This window comes from Gossypium hirsutum, chromosome A11 (assembly GCF_007990345.1).
Source record: "Gossypium hirsutum isolate 1008001.06 chromosome A11, Gossypium_hirsutum_v2.1, whole genome shotgun sequence".
Taxonomy (NCBI): Eukaryota; Viridiplantae; Streptophyta; class Magnoliopsida; order Malvales; family Malvaceae; genus Gossypium; species Gossypium hirsutum.
The window spans coordinates 102464192-102479568 of NC_053434.1; the positions used below are offsets into that span (position 1 = coordinate 102464192).

The 15377-nt window shown below is 37.7% G+C and overlaps 1 non-coding gene across 1 annotated transcript; it reads right to left on the reverse strand.

The window, feature by feature from the left end:
* Positions 1–7425: 7425 nt before the first annotated feature.
* On the reverse strand, positions 7426–7532 carry LOC121210618 (small nucleolar RNA R71). Its single transcript, XR_005905732.1, has one exon. It is a non-coding gene; the product is annotated as a small nucleolar RNA R71 (small nucleolar RNA).
* Between the last annotated feature and the right edge of the window lie 7845 nt (positions 7533–15377).

The following is a 15377-nucleotide window of genomic DNA, read 5'->3' on the forward strand; positions in this document are numbered from 1 at the left end:
ATGGATCCCCTTATTAGGTTTCACCCTAATACTGAAAAATCTTGTCACCCTATTTCTAGGCGCGTAATCAACTTCGCTTAATTATGACAAATGTACTCTTAAACAGGGTCTATTCCTCCTCTGAATAAGAGCGTGTCTTGAATCAGTATCCTGGGATATCAAAACAACAATTAAGAACACATAATTAAGAACAAGTTAAATATTTATCATACGATTCAGAAAATAATAACAAGATTCGTCTTAGGTTTCATTCACCTTAGGTATTTAGGGGTTTAGTTCATAACTAAATAAGAAAACATGTTCGAAGAATAAAGAATACAAAACATAAAGAAAACCCAAAACTCCTGAAGGGAAATTGAGGAGAGATCTTTAGTCTTGATGATGAATCCGGCTTCCGAGATGGATCAATCGACTTCCTTGGGGTAATTCCTTATCCTCTTCTCCCTCTCCTCTTTTCCTCCTTCTCTAGTGTGTATTTATAGCCTTTGGAATGCCTAGAAACCCTCCAAAGTGGCCTTTTCCGAATTGGACTTAACTTGGGCTCGGCAGGGACACGCCCGTGTGGCACAGCTGTGTGACGTGATTGCCAGGCCGTGTTTGATTCGATAAATTGAACACGGCTGTGTGGGTCAATGGCCAGGCCGTGTGAATTGTGAAAGTCTTGGTCGACACCTAGGAAAGACACGGGCCTGTGAGCTACCCATGTGGCAAGGCTAAGGCCGTGTCATCTTCTCGATTTGGTCCGTTTTGTCCCTTTTTGGCTCGTGTTTGGCTCCTTTCGCTCTCCTATGCTCTCCTAAGTGTAAAACATGGATTAAAGCATTAGGAGCATCGAAATCACCAATTCTAGTGAGAAATCATCCATAAAATGCATTTAACATGGGGTAAAAATATGTATAATTTATGGTTTATCAGTGAGATATTGACCGATAACTCCATCATTTTTTTTCTTCAGTCACGCAATTTTTAGTCATTGGGAAAAAAATTTGATTAATGATATATGTTTTGGAATTGATACCTTGAAGAATTTGAAGAATGAAAAACTATTTTATTCTAATTGAAACTATTTAGATGCTAAAGTCGGAAAAAAATTAAGAAACTAATATACTATTTCACATAAAATTAGGGAAAAAATTAAAGGCTGATTTCACAAAAATAAGTTTCCAAGTAAATCAGATTATCTGGTTTCAACATTTCCAACTAAAATGATGGCTTACTACTGGCTAAAGGCAGTTAAAGAGGGGGTGTCATTAATGAGTGGACTTTTTAGGATGACTCAAGCTTATATGTCCAAGACTGTTGTGTGGTTCAAAATAAATTCGATGTTCGGTGCAGTCCCTAGATAGAGGGAGTTTTGAAGTCTAATGTTTTTTTTTGCTCAATCAAGATATTACAAATTTCAGCATTTGCAAGAAATACTAACATTCAACAAGATACAAAATTTCCCCTAACTAATATGACCCTAACCCAAGATCATAAAGCCAAACTCAAACAGATAACAGCGAACAATAACCCACAAAAACCCAAAAAAACCCTGTCTATTAAACAATTCTCAAAACAAAACAAAAACATACACAAAGCACCCCATAAAACCACATAACAGCTTATTACCGTGCCTTAAACATACCCGGTCTTTTCAAACCTTCAACCGCCAGCGCAAATGCTATCTTATTACCGTGCTTATCCTCTTTTGAGAAGGAAACATTGCCAAGTCTAGACAACCTGATTTCAATTTCCTTAAAGAAAGTATACAGCAACCACGGTCTCGAACCTTCATTCTCAACCCAACTAAACACCTCAATGGATCCAACCTCAATGATTAAAGAGCTTGTACCCCCATCATTAAAAACACATCCAAAGCCATGCTAATCTCACCCACCTCAGCTGCGAAGGAGTCTTTCACTGCAAATAGACCAGAAAATAATGCCCTTGCCATCCCATCCGAATCTCTTAACACCCCTCCACACTCGACTTCATCCTCAGTCTCCATTGCACAAACATTAAATTTTACCCAACCAACACTCAAAGGATACCAAAACCTACCACTCAACCCAGATTTTCTAATATACTCCTGCTTCTATATGGACAAAATCACCAAATTCTCTCATCCACTCTTAATTTATCATGCACCGATATAATCCATATCAAAGCCTATAACTTTGAATGAAAAACCAAACTGGACGTTGTAGGCCACTTTCTATCAAACACCAACTCGTTCCTTGCTAGCCACACCGACCAGCAAACCACTCCATTTCATTTTCCACCATTCAAAAATTTTTCTCTAAATTCCCTCAATGAATTTGCAATGGAAAAGAAGGCACACCACTTTCTCCAGTTCTCTATTGCACGAAGGGCATCCACTGCCCATTTGACTAATCTTTACACATCTTCTAATCTGGAACTCCTTAGTAGGAAGTCAATCTATTGAAACCAACCATAGGAAACTTCTCACTCTAGGAGGCACCTTTAACTTCCAAATCTTATCATAAGCAAAACTAATGTCAGCCACAACTTCTATTATCAATAATTCCATTAATTTCTTCATGAAAAATACCCCATTTTACTCATGAATCCAAATTAATCTATCCTCCTCCTCAGGTATCAACACTTACTGCTAACAGCTTCCTTTAAATGGACGACCATATTCAACTTCTTATCCAATAACGGTCGAATAAAGAAATCAGCCCAATTATCCTCGTTAAGCCTATTTGAAATCGAAAAGTCTTTTACCAGCCCTTTCTTATTCATGGCTAAACGAAACGGCCCTGGGAATTCCACTTTCAAAAGCCTATCACCACACCAAATATCCTTCCAGAACAAAATTGTATTACCGTTCCCCACCAGCCAATGAAAAGACTCATTCCGTATCCATTTAGCCAGTTTTTAGTCTTTCACATTTTCCACAATACCCCTCCAAACCACCGACATATCTTTTAAATTGCTCGTTCTAAATCAACAATGTTGCGTAGGGGAACAATATTTTGCAACAATAAATTTTCTCCATAAAGTTTTTCTATCCATCGCGAATCTTCAGCTTAATACCACACCCACGTCCCCTTTTTGCTTTGGTAAACAAATCTGTTTCCACTTTACCTTTGCCATTTTCCTCCGTCCACCTATACTACCCAACATAAAATTCCTTTTAATTTCGTCAATTTATTGACAACTGTAACAGGTGCTTGAAATATTGACATAAAGTAGATAGGCAGAGAGGATAACATAACATTAATAAGCACAATTCTGGCCGCCCAAGAGAGAGAACTACATTTCCAGTCCGATAGTTTCCTCTCTACTCTTTCCTTAATTCCATTCCTAGAAGAAATCTTCCTTAGATCATCTCCTAAAGGTATACCCAAATAATTGAACAGAAATTCCCCTATCTTACATTTACATACTGCAGCCATTCTAAACAAGAACTCCTCTTCAGTACCAAATTCAACTATGCATGACTTTTGAAAATTAATACTTAATCCAGAAAAAATTTCAAAATAGCGAAGAATGTACTTAGTATTCCTTACCACATCCTCGTCCGCCTTTAAGAATAAAATGGCATCGTCCGCAAATTGAAGGTGTGAAACTGAATTATTCCACTTTCAGAAAACTAGGGACTTCAGGTTGTGGGGTTGTGTTGCATTATGATTGTGGGGCTGATAGGAATTCAAGAATATGAATATGCTAAAATTGTGACTGTTAAATATGTGTTTGACTTAATCCGAAAAAGTTTGAATCTCCAATATCTTCTCAAATGAATCCCTAAATTTTACTCGCCAAAATAGAAATAATATCCTTTAAAAGAGTCGGACTAACATACTGTGCATTTTGAGGGACATTTTCTAAGACAATTGCCCCCACATCTTCATTATAAGAGGCCAAGAGTTTTATTAGTTCAAGAAAGTTACCTTGATATCTTGAATCTTGTGCTTCATCGCGTCCCTTAAAGGCACAAGCTTGAAATACAAGTGACTTAACAGCATCTATTGACACCTTGAGCTGTAGCCGATTTCCTATAACTTGTTCAGAATTTTATTTCTCAATAATCCTCTCAATATTTTTCAAGCAATTACAAAGATCGAGATAACTTTTTATAATATTCTTATGCAAAGAATTTGCATCCTTACTCACATGAGTAACAAAAGGACATTTAGATCCTTCATTGACCTTCTTCCATGATCAAAATCCTTGGCTTGTAAAAGTATTTCAATGATGCCCAAATGGCTTGTTGAAGAGAAAACAGGGAAGGAAATACCAAAACAGCATTCTAGAAATTCAAATTTTGATGAAGGTATCGATTGCGTATCTGGTATTACTGACAAAATTTTACTTTAATTTTTTTCTTTGAATGGTGAATAACATTTTACTCAATAAATAAGGGGTACAGAAGCATAACAAAAAATATTATTCAGCTAAAAATATTTTTCCTCAACCACAGATGAACATTTTAACTGATTGGGATTGCAAAATATCGTTGTTTCCATTGAGCTTGTGACCTATGATTGGAGTATGAAAACTTTCAAATCCATCCTGATTCCTTTTGGACATTGTTTTATGTTTGGGTGAGATATAAACCGATAACTCCATTGTTTTTTTCTTCGGTCATGCCATTTCTAGTCATTGGAAAAAAAATTGGATTAATGATATATGTTTTGTAATTGAAACCTTGAAGAATTTGAAGAATTGACAACTATTTTAATCTAATTGAAACTATTTAGATGTTGGAGTCGGAAACAAAATTAAGAAACTAATGTACCATTTCACATAAAACTAAGGAAAAAAAATCAAAGGCTAATTTTACAAAAATAAGTTTCCAAGTAAATCAGATTATCTGGTTTCAACATTTCCAACTAAAACGATGGCTTACTACTGGCAAAAGGCAATTAAAGAGGGGGTGTCATTAATGAGTGGACTTTTTAGGGTGACTCAAGCTTATGTGTCTAAGGCTGTTGTGTGGTTAAAAAGAAATTCGATCTTCGATGCGATCCTTATATAGAGGGAGCTTTGAAGTTTAATGTTGATGATTCTACTTTTAGAAAACTAGGGACTTCAGGTTGTGGGGTTGTGTTGCATTATGATTGTGGGGCTGATAGGAATTCAAGAATATGAATATACTAAAATTGGGACCATTAAATGTGTGCTTGACTTAAACTGGAAAAGTTTGAATCTTCAATCTCTTCCCGAAAGAATACTTAAATTTTACTCGCCAACATAGAAAGAATGTCCTTTAGAACAGTCGGATTGACATGCTGTGCATTTTGAGGGACATTTTCTAAGACAACTTCTCTCACATCTTCATTATAAGAAGCCAAGAGCTTTATTTGTTCAAGAATGTTACCTCGATTTCTTGAATCTTGTGCTCCATTGCGTCCCCTAAAGGCACAACCTTGAAATATGATAAACCTCAAAAGGAACATATTTTTAATCCCATGCTTGGCATATTTTCTGATGATTTATCATAAGATTTAGTGAATTTGATGCTCCAAATCCTTTAATTTCATGTTTTATATCCAAATGAGCATAGGAAAGTGAAAAGTGCGATAAAAAGGCCAAAAACGGACAAAGTAGGTTTATTTCAGTACTGCACATGGCCCAGAAACTTCTACACGAGTAATCCACACGCCCGTGTTAGACACAAGATCAGACCACATGCCCGTGTGTAATGGCCATGTCGTCTTAAAACCATATCAGAATTGCACACAGCTTGAGCACCACCACACGACTTTGCCACACGGTCGTGCCCCTGTTGAGGCCTAATTCAATTCTACTCGAAAAAGGCTAATTTTGGACATTCCAAAGTCTATTTAAACACAAGAGAAGAGGATCAGAGGGGACACAGAGAGTAGAAGGCAGAAAATACTCAAAGATAGCCAACAGAATCAGCTCAAAAGTAGGATCTACTTCAAGCTTGAAGATCTCCATTCGATTTCCTTAGAAGGTCTTTAGGTTTCTTTATGTTTTGCTATTTTCCCAATTTTGAGATGTTTTTCCTAATTGTTATGAACTAAACTCCCTAAATACCTGAGGGAGATGAAACCTAAGACAGATCTTATTACTATTTGAATCATATGATAAATATTTGTTCTTATTCTTAATTATGAGTTGTAATCCTTATTTAATACTCCAGGATATTAATACAGGTTTTGATGTGCTTATTCAGTGGAGAAAAATTCCCTGCTGAAGAGTAGATCTTCCATAATTAAGCAGAGTTGCATTCAATCCTAGAGATAGGACGACATAAATCTTGTGGATTAGAGTCAAATCTAATAAGGGAGTCCATAGATCGAGTTAATGCGACAATAGGGGTTTTAATTAGGAAGAGATTTTGATTAATCAACCTAGAGTATGTTTTTTTAGTCTCGAGATAGATATTAACATAAGCTAGGGATTCCTATGGATTAAATCAAGTGAATAAACCGTCTAATTCAGAAGTAATAAATGAAGTATAGGTGGATTCTTCCTTGGGTATTGTCTTTTCCATCAGTTTCCAAAAGTATTTTCCAACTTTAATCTTTGTCGTGTTCTTAGTTAATTAGATAGTTATCTTAGTTTAAAAACATCCCTTTAATTCTTAGGCTAGATAATAAAAAGATAGTAATTACTAGTACTTTTAGTCCTTGTGGATACGATATTTTTGATCTCACCAAAACTATACTACTGTTCGATAGGTGCGGTTGCTTAGTCAAATTTTTAGTTAGTTTAGCAACCATCAAGTTTTTGGCGCCATTGCCGGGGACTAAGATATTATGAACACTTAATTTTTATTACTTTAGCCATTTTTATTTTTATTTCAATTTAATTTTGTTTTTATTACTAATTTTCCTTTTATTTGCTTTTGGTAGGTTTTTATAGTTTATGACTAGAAGAAACCCGTCAGGACCTCTACTTTTTGATAATGAAATTGAAAGCACAGCTCGTAGAAATCTTAGAGAGATAAGGTGAAGTCTACGGTATATAGACGAAAAGCACGAGAATGATATCAATAACACCGAGGAGATGGCCGAAAATAAAAATAATCCGCTGCCTCCTGTGGTTGCTGTAAATCCAGTGAATCAGAGCCCTGCTCCTCATACTATGTACGAATATGCTAAGCCCAATTTAACAGGAGCTAAATTGAGTATAGTTAGACCTACTATTGCTGCAAATAATTTTGAACTGAAACCTAACATGATTCAAATGATACAATAGTCTGTTCAATTTGATGGTTTGTAGGATGAGGATCCAAACACTCATTTAGCAATTTTTTTGGAATTTTGCGACACCTTTAAGATCAATGGTGTTTCTGATGAGTCCGTTCACCTTCGGTTATTTCCCTTTTCATTACGGAATAATGCTAAACAATGGTTGAACTCGTTACCACGAGGGTCAATCACTACTTGGGAACAAATGACCGAAAAATTTCTGCTTAAATATTTTTCGCCGGCTAAAATGGCAAAGTTAAGGAATGATACTTCTTCTTTTGTACAGATGGATTTAGAAACACGTTATGATGCATTGGTGAGATATAAGGATTTATTGAAAAGGTGCCCTCACAATGGGTTACCTCTTTGGCTACAGGTTCAAATTTTCCACAATGGTTTGAATCCCTCAACTAGATAAATGATCAACACAGTTGCTGGTGGAACCATCAATAATAAGACACCTGAAGAGGCTTATGAGTTCATAGAAGAGATGTCACTGAACAATTATTAGTGGCAAGTCATAAGGACAAAGCCGAAAAAAGCAGCTGACGTTTTTAACGTCGACTCGGTTACTATGCTTTCAAATCAGGTAGAACTTTTGAATAGAAAGATTGATGGTTTATTTGGTTCTATGCAGGTACATCTAGGAATGTAGTGCGATGCAAGTAGAGGTGGAATGAACAATTCAGAATACCTACCCTACGGCCCCAATATGGAAAACGAGCAAATAAATTATATGGGTAATAATCCTCGACCTCACAATAATCCTTACAGTAACACTTACAACGCAGGGTGGAAGAACCACCCAAATTTCTCATGGGAAGGCCAAGGGAATCAAAGACCACCACCCCCTCCAGACTTCTAACAACAACCTTACCAGCAAGAGAAAAGGCCGAACCTTGAAGAGATAATGATGAAGTTTATTTCAGTAGCGAAAACTTGTTTTCAACACACTGAAACAACACTTAAAAATCAACAAGCATCGATTCAAGGACTCGAGAATCAAATGGGACAGCTGGCTAAGATGATTTCAAAAAGACCACCAGAGAGTCTGCCTAGTAACACCAAACCCAATCCAAAAGAGCATGTGAAAGCAGTTACACTAAGGAGTGGGAAATTGTTAGCTCAATCTGAAAAGAAGTTGCCACAAGAAGCTGATAAGAAAGAGGATGAAGAGGTAAAACCTGAACTAAGTGAAAAACTGGTGTTGAGGGAATATAAACCACCAATCTCGTATCGAGCAAAGTTAAAGAAAGACCACATGGATGCACAATTAGGTAAATTTCTTGAACTTTTTAAAATAGTTGCATATTAACTTACATTTTGTTGAAGCTATCTCGCAGATGCCTACATATGCAAAATTTTTGAAGGAGCTTCTAACAAATAAAAGAAAGTTTGAAGAGTTGTCTATAGTAGAACTCAATGAGGAGTGCTCAGCCATACTCCAAAATAAACTACCAACCAAATTGAAAGATCCAGGAAGTTTTACTATTCCCTGCTTAAATGTTCGTTTAAATGTTGAAAAGGCACTAGCTGATTTAGGTGCTAGCATCAATTTAATGCCTTACAAAATGTTCAAGCAACTTGGCCTTGGGGAACCAAAACCTACTAGGATGAGTATTCAACTAGCTGATAGATCTGTTAAATATTCTAGGGGAATTATTGAAGATGTACTCGTAAAATTCGATAAATTCATATTCCCTATTGATTTTGTTGTGCTTGACATGGATGAGGATGTTGAAGTGCCTTTAATTTTAGGTCACCCATTTTTAGCCACTGCTACGGCTATTATTGATGTAGGTGATGGTAAACTTGTGCTTAGGGTAGGTGACGAAGAGATTATTTTTAAAATTTATAATGTCATGAAATTTTCTAGAGAACAAGATAACTCGTGTTGTTTTATTGATTATATTGATCATGCTACTCAAGATTCTTTACAGGAAATCATTCATAAGGACACGTTGGAACTGTGCCTTGCCCAAGGAGAGGAGGTAAATGACGATGATACTGTATTAGGTAAGGTAAAAGCTGAATTAAATTCTAATCAGTCTTCACTGAGACAGAAGAGCTATGAGGGTATTGAGGTAAACAAGGAATTAAAATTAAAACCCTCTGTTGAAGAACCTCCTAAATTGGAATTAAAGCAATTACCAAATCACCTAGAATATGCATTTCTTGGAAATAACTCCACATTACTAGTGATTATTGCTTTAGATTTACTATCAACTAAAAAGGACGAGTTACTTCAAGTGTTGAAGGAGCATAAAAGAGATATAGCTTGAAAGATTTCTGACATAGAGGGGATCAGTCCTTCTTTCTACACACATAAAATTTTGATAGAAGATGAATATAAACCTTGCATGCAGACTCAAAGACGACTGAATCCTAACATGAAAGAAATCGTAAAAGCCGAGGGAATTAAACTTCTAGATGTAGGAATTACTTATCCTATTTTTGATAGTTCTTGGGTGAGTCCTGTACAAGTTGTCCCTAAGAAATGAGGCATGATTGTTGTGGCTAATGAGAAGAATGAATTGATCCCAACAGGAATAGTCACGGGATGGAAAGTTTGTATTGACTATAGGAAATTGAACGGTGTCACAAGAAAAGATCACTTTCCCTTACCATTCATTGATCAGATGTTGGAAAGATTATCTAGGCATATGTATTATTGCTTCCTAGATGGACTCTCTGGTTACTTCCAAATCCCAATAGCTCCTGAGGACCAAGAGAAAACTACATTTACAAGTCTATTTGGTATGTTTTCTTATCGACGAATGCATTTTGGATTATGTAATACCCCTGCTACTTTTTAGTGATGCATGTTGACCATTTTTGACGAACTCGTAGAAGATATTATGGAGGTATTTATGGATGACTTCTCGGTATTTGGTAATTCCTTCTATCTTTGCCTTAAAAATTTAAAACGAGTTCTAATAAGATGTGAGGAAACACACCTTGTACTAAATTGGGAAAAATGTCACTTCATGGTTTGTGAAGGGATTATGTTAGGTCACAAAATTTCTAGCAAGGGGATCAAGGTTGACAAAGAAAAAGTTGAAACTATTGAGAAATTGCCTCCCCAAAGTTCAGTTAAGGCTATTCAAAGTTTTTTAGGTCATGCTGGATTTTATAGAAGATTTATCAAGGATTTTTCTAAAATAGCTAAGCCTTTAAGGAATTTACTAGAAAAGGATGTGCCTTTCAATTTCAATCAGGAATGTTTAGAAGCATTTAATGCTCTTAAGGATAAATTAATTAATGCTCCAATTATAGTTGCACCTGATGGAATTTACCCTTTGAACTTATGTGTGATGCGAGTGATTTTGCAGTAGATGCGATTCTTGGATAGTGAAAAGGCAAGCATTTCCAACTGATCTATTATGCTAGCAAGACATTGACAGCCGCACAAGAAAATTACACGACGACTGAGAAAGAATTGTTGGCTATGGTTTTTGCATTCAATAAATTTAGACCATATTTAATATTATCTAAAGTTGTCGTTTACACTGACCATTCAGCTTTTCGATACCTCCTTACTAAAATAGATACAAAGCCTCGACTAATAAGATCGATATTATTATTGCAAGAATTCGATTTAGAAATTCAAGATAAGAAAGGAGCAGAAAATCTTGCAGTAGATCATCTATCCAGATTAGAGAACCCACATCTTAAGGAGCTTGATGAACATGAGATAAATGACTCATTCCCTAAAGAACAACTCTTTGCTATATCTGACTCTGAGGAACCCTAGTTTGCAGACATTGTGAATTTTTTAGCTACTAATGTTACACCAAAAGGGTTGACACATCAGCAAAAGAAGCGGTTCTTTATTGATGTTAAAAACTACTTTTGGGAAGATCCTTTTTTTTTGTATATGTACAGATCAAGTCATCAGAAGATGCATTAAAAAGTCAAAAGCAATTAAAATCTTGGAACATTCCCACTCAATACTGACTGGACGACATTACAGTGGGACTAAGACAGCACATAAGGCACTCGAATCAGGTTTTTATTGGCCCACACTATTCAAAGACGCCAACAAGTATGTTACTTCTTGTGATAAATGTCAACGAACAAGTAATATCTCCAAACATGATGGAATGCCTCAAATGTATATACTTTCATATGAAATATTTGATGTACGAGGTATTGATTTTATGGGTCCATTCCCTAGCTCATTTGGGAATAAATACATCTTAGTAGCCGTTGATTATATGTCTAAATAGGTGGAAGCCCAAGCTTTACCTACTAATGATGCTAAAGTGGTGGTGAGGTTCCTTAAGAAACTTTTCTCTCGATTTGGAACACCTAGAGCTATTATTAGTGATAGGGGTACTCATTTTTGTAATGCTCAATTTGATAAAACCCTTAAGAAATATGGAGTTTACCACAGAACAGCCACCCCTTACCATCTTCAGACTAGTGGTCAAGTCGAAGTAACAAACCGAGAGCTTAAACATATACTAGAAAAGACTGTAGTGTCAAATAGGAAGGATTGGGAAATGAAAGTAGATGATGCTTTATGGGCTTATAGAACTGCTTTTAAGACCCCCATAGGAATATCTCCTAACAGACTTGTTTATGGGAAAAGTTTTCATTTATCGTTTGAACCAGAACACAAAGAATTCTGGGTTATAAAGTTTCTAAACTTTGATCTCAAGCTTGCAAGTGAGAAAAGGTTGATGCAGTTGAATGAGCTAAATAAATGGCGAGCTATCAATATGAGAATTCACGATTATACGAGGAAGCAACGAAGCGCCGCCATGATTCTCGCTTAAAGCAACACAAGCAATTTGAAGCTGGAAACCTTGTCTTGTTATATAATTCAAGGCTCAAATTATTTCCTAGGAAGCTAAAATCACGATGGTTAGGGCCTTTCGTGGTCCAAACCGTTTTTCCATATGGCACAGTAGAGGTAAGTCATCCAACTCAAGGTACTTTCAAGGTAAACAGACATCGTCTTAAACCTTATAACGGAGAGGAGCTACGGCTCCGCAAACCTGCCTAAATATACCATAAGGCAAAGTCGAGCTTAGACTTTAAATAAGCGCTCTTCGGGAGGCAACCCGAGCACTAACCCCACTAAATAAGTTTATTTTTCTTTCATTCATTTTTCATAGTTTAAATGTAGGTATTTTTGACACCCACGGCCGGGCACACGAGCATGTCCTAGCCCGTGTGCTCACCACGAGTTGGAGACAAGGGCATGCTTTTAGTCGTGTAAACTATTACATAGTATTGACATTCGACAATAGCAAACACAACCTGGACACACGGGCGTGTCCATGGCCGTGTTAAAACAGGACAAACATCTTCCTAAGACAGGATGACACACGGGTATGGGAAACGGGCGTATCGCAAACCGTGGTGAAACTGCACTTCAATTTCCTAAAAATTGGCAGAGGCACGGAATGCTATAAATCACCATGGCAGTGCGATGCGGCCGTGTAACCCACACGGTTATGAAACACGGGCGTGCCTGGGGCTGTGTGGGAACCTAAGCACACCTTTTGAAAATTTTAAGTCAGAATGGAAAACGGGCATATTCCACGGCCGTGCTCAAAAGCCGTGGGCAATCCTAACTATAGAACACGAGCGTGGTGGAAGATACACTGGCGTGGGAGAAGCAAATGAGAGAGCACACGATCGTACGAAGTGACCATGCGTGCCATATGGCCTGGACACACGGGCGTGTCCATAGGCCGTGGACGATACTGAATTAAAATTTCACGAAAAACAAGGGATAGGAGTGAGACACATGGGCGTGGGCCACAACCGTGTGGTCCAAAAAGTGGCCTGCACGAATGTGGCCCCCTTTTATTTGAAACCCTAACCCTAATATCCCCAAATTCCTATTTAAACCCCTCTATTAATCCATCCCCCCCTTCACTATGCCTCCTTCCTACTCCGGCCACTATTTTTTGACGAGCCGCCGAACACTGACACCTTCACTCCTCTTTCCCCCTTCTTTCTTTCTTCCTTTCTTTTTCTCCCTCTTTGCTTCTCCATTGCTCACACAACCACCTCTCTTCCCTTGCTCACACAACCACCCATCCCTTTAACTAGACTTCCACCGTTCAGCAGCCATAAACCGTCGCCACCACCACTGACCACCACTATCAGTTTCCTCTTTTGCACCTCTAATTCCTTTACATTATTTTAATTCTTTTATTATTACTATTATTATTATTATTATTACTCTTATTTCTTTATTACTGTTCTATCTTATTTCTATTAGATTGATATATTGTTATTATTACTATTGCATTACTGATATTGTTGGTTCTTACTCAGTTATAGTTTTCCTTGATAAGTTTATGCTTAAGTTAGTTTTGGACATTCGCAATAGTCTGCATATATTTTAGGGTCATTTGTTTTGTTGATTTAATTCATATTTTGCTTGCTCATTTATTTATATATATATGTATTTAGTAAGCAATTATTTAGTTTTCTACTAGTATTAAGATTCTACTTATTTCGTCTGCCTGATTAAGCTGCACTTGGATGCTTGTTTCTTATTCGTTTGACTATTATGTTGATTCGTCCAATTGAATTATGTGATTACTTTCACAGGACACTATGACAAACACAAATGGCAAGAAAACTACCATCACCACTTCGAAAAAGTGGAAGGGCTCAGGAGCGATGTCTTCAAGTGCAACCATTGAGATACGCCACCCATTCCTCCAATTTCCACGTGCCTGGCCCCTTGGCATGGGTCGGTGCATGGGTCGGTGCATCGACTCGGCTGTATTGGAACAAGTCCATCTAGCTGACTCAGTTCAGGCCCTCCTCGCTACCTTTTATTGGGACCGCTTCTTCGACATTATTGAGCCGGCGTACTTGGAGTTCACTTTGGAAATTTGTTCAACATTTCAGTTACAGACGATTATGACAGAGTTTGACGGCCCAAGCACAGTCCAATTCCATCTTGGTGGTCTAGTGTGTCAAATGAGTGTCCCAGAATTCGAAGTTACCTTAGGACTTTATACGGACGAATTTATGAAGGCAGACAATTTCCCCCACCTCCACCGTCACATTTATTACACACCTTCCTCTTGTTGGGCAGCCTTCATTCCTCTTACGGGCATCTATGACCCTAGCCGCTCCAAGGCATCGGCTCTATCTCCAGTATTACGATATCTCCACGCCCTTTTAGCTCACACCTTAACAGGGCGACAAGAGAACACCAGCGTCATTAACATTCACGACGCATACTTCTTATGGAGCACGAGGCAAGGGCATGTTTTCGATCTCGGATACTTCATCGCCCTTGCCTTTCGCCATCAGACCGAATGACACCGAAAATGAGTCATCAGCATCGGCCCTTACATGACTCATCTAGCTCGACACTTTGGGCTCCTAAACATATCGGTGCAGTCCTCATCGCTAACACTCATCGGCCAGATGTCCCTACAAGGCATCTCAAGTATGCTCCACATGAGGATGATAGAGTGTTGTCGTGGGTTCGATCCTCCTCAATACCGAATAGCACGAGCCACCGATGAGGATGACCCCGAGGATATTCCTGATGATATCCCTTCATTTTATGAGGACCCACCTTTTCAGCCACAACCGAGTCACAGACCAGTTTATGCGGCTGCTTCATTGACAGATATTTCTGACCACCTAACTAGATTCGAGCAATCTGGCACTCAGTGATTCGACAGTATAGAGGCGACTCTGCAACAGATTTGCCAGCATTTCCACATTTCGCCTCCAGCACCACCACCTTACCATCCAGATGCTGATGAGGACTTTTGAGTCCATTTATTTTACTTTGTTTTTCTTTTCCTTTTGTTTTTATTTTTATTTTAATTTCATGTTCTAAAAGACTTATATTCGTATATTTTGAATTCCCTGTTTATATGGCTGTTTCTTTATGAGTAACTATAACAACCCCTTTGATATAACTCCCTAAAACATTACTGGTGATATCGCAGTTTCAAAAGGCTCAGTCGATTGGTGTTACTCAGGAATATACAAACACTCCTTCGGGGAAAGATAATCCACGACTGCCATTTTCTGCTCGACCACGACCATAGCCACCACGATAACCTCTTCGCTTGGCGCTATGATTGTGGAACCCAACCTCTACCACCACCTTCACCTCTGCCTAGTCCTACATGCACATCAGTTCTAATGTCTATAAATCTACTTTCGCTATTCCATGGACTACATCCAAATTTAGGGCAGTTTCGC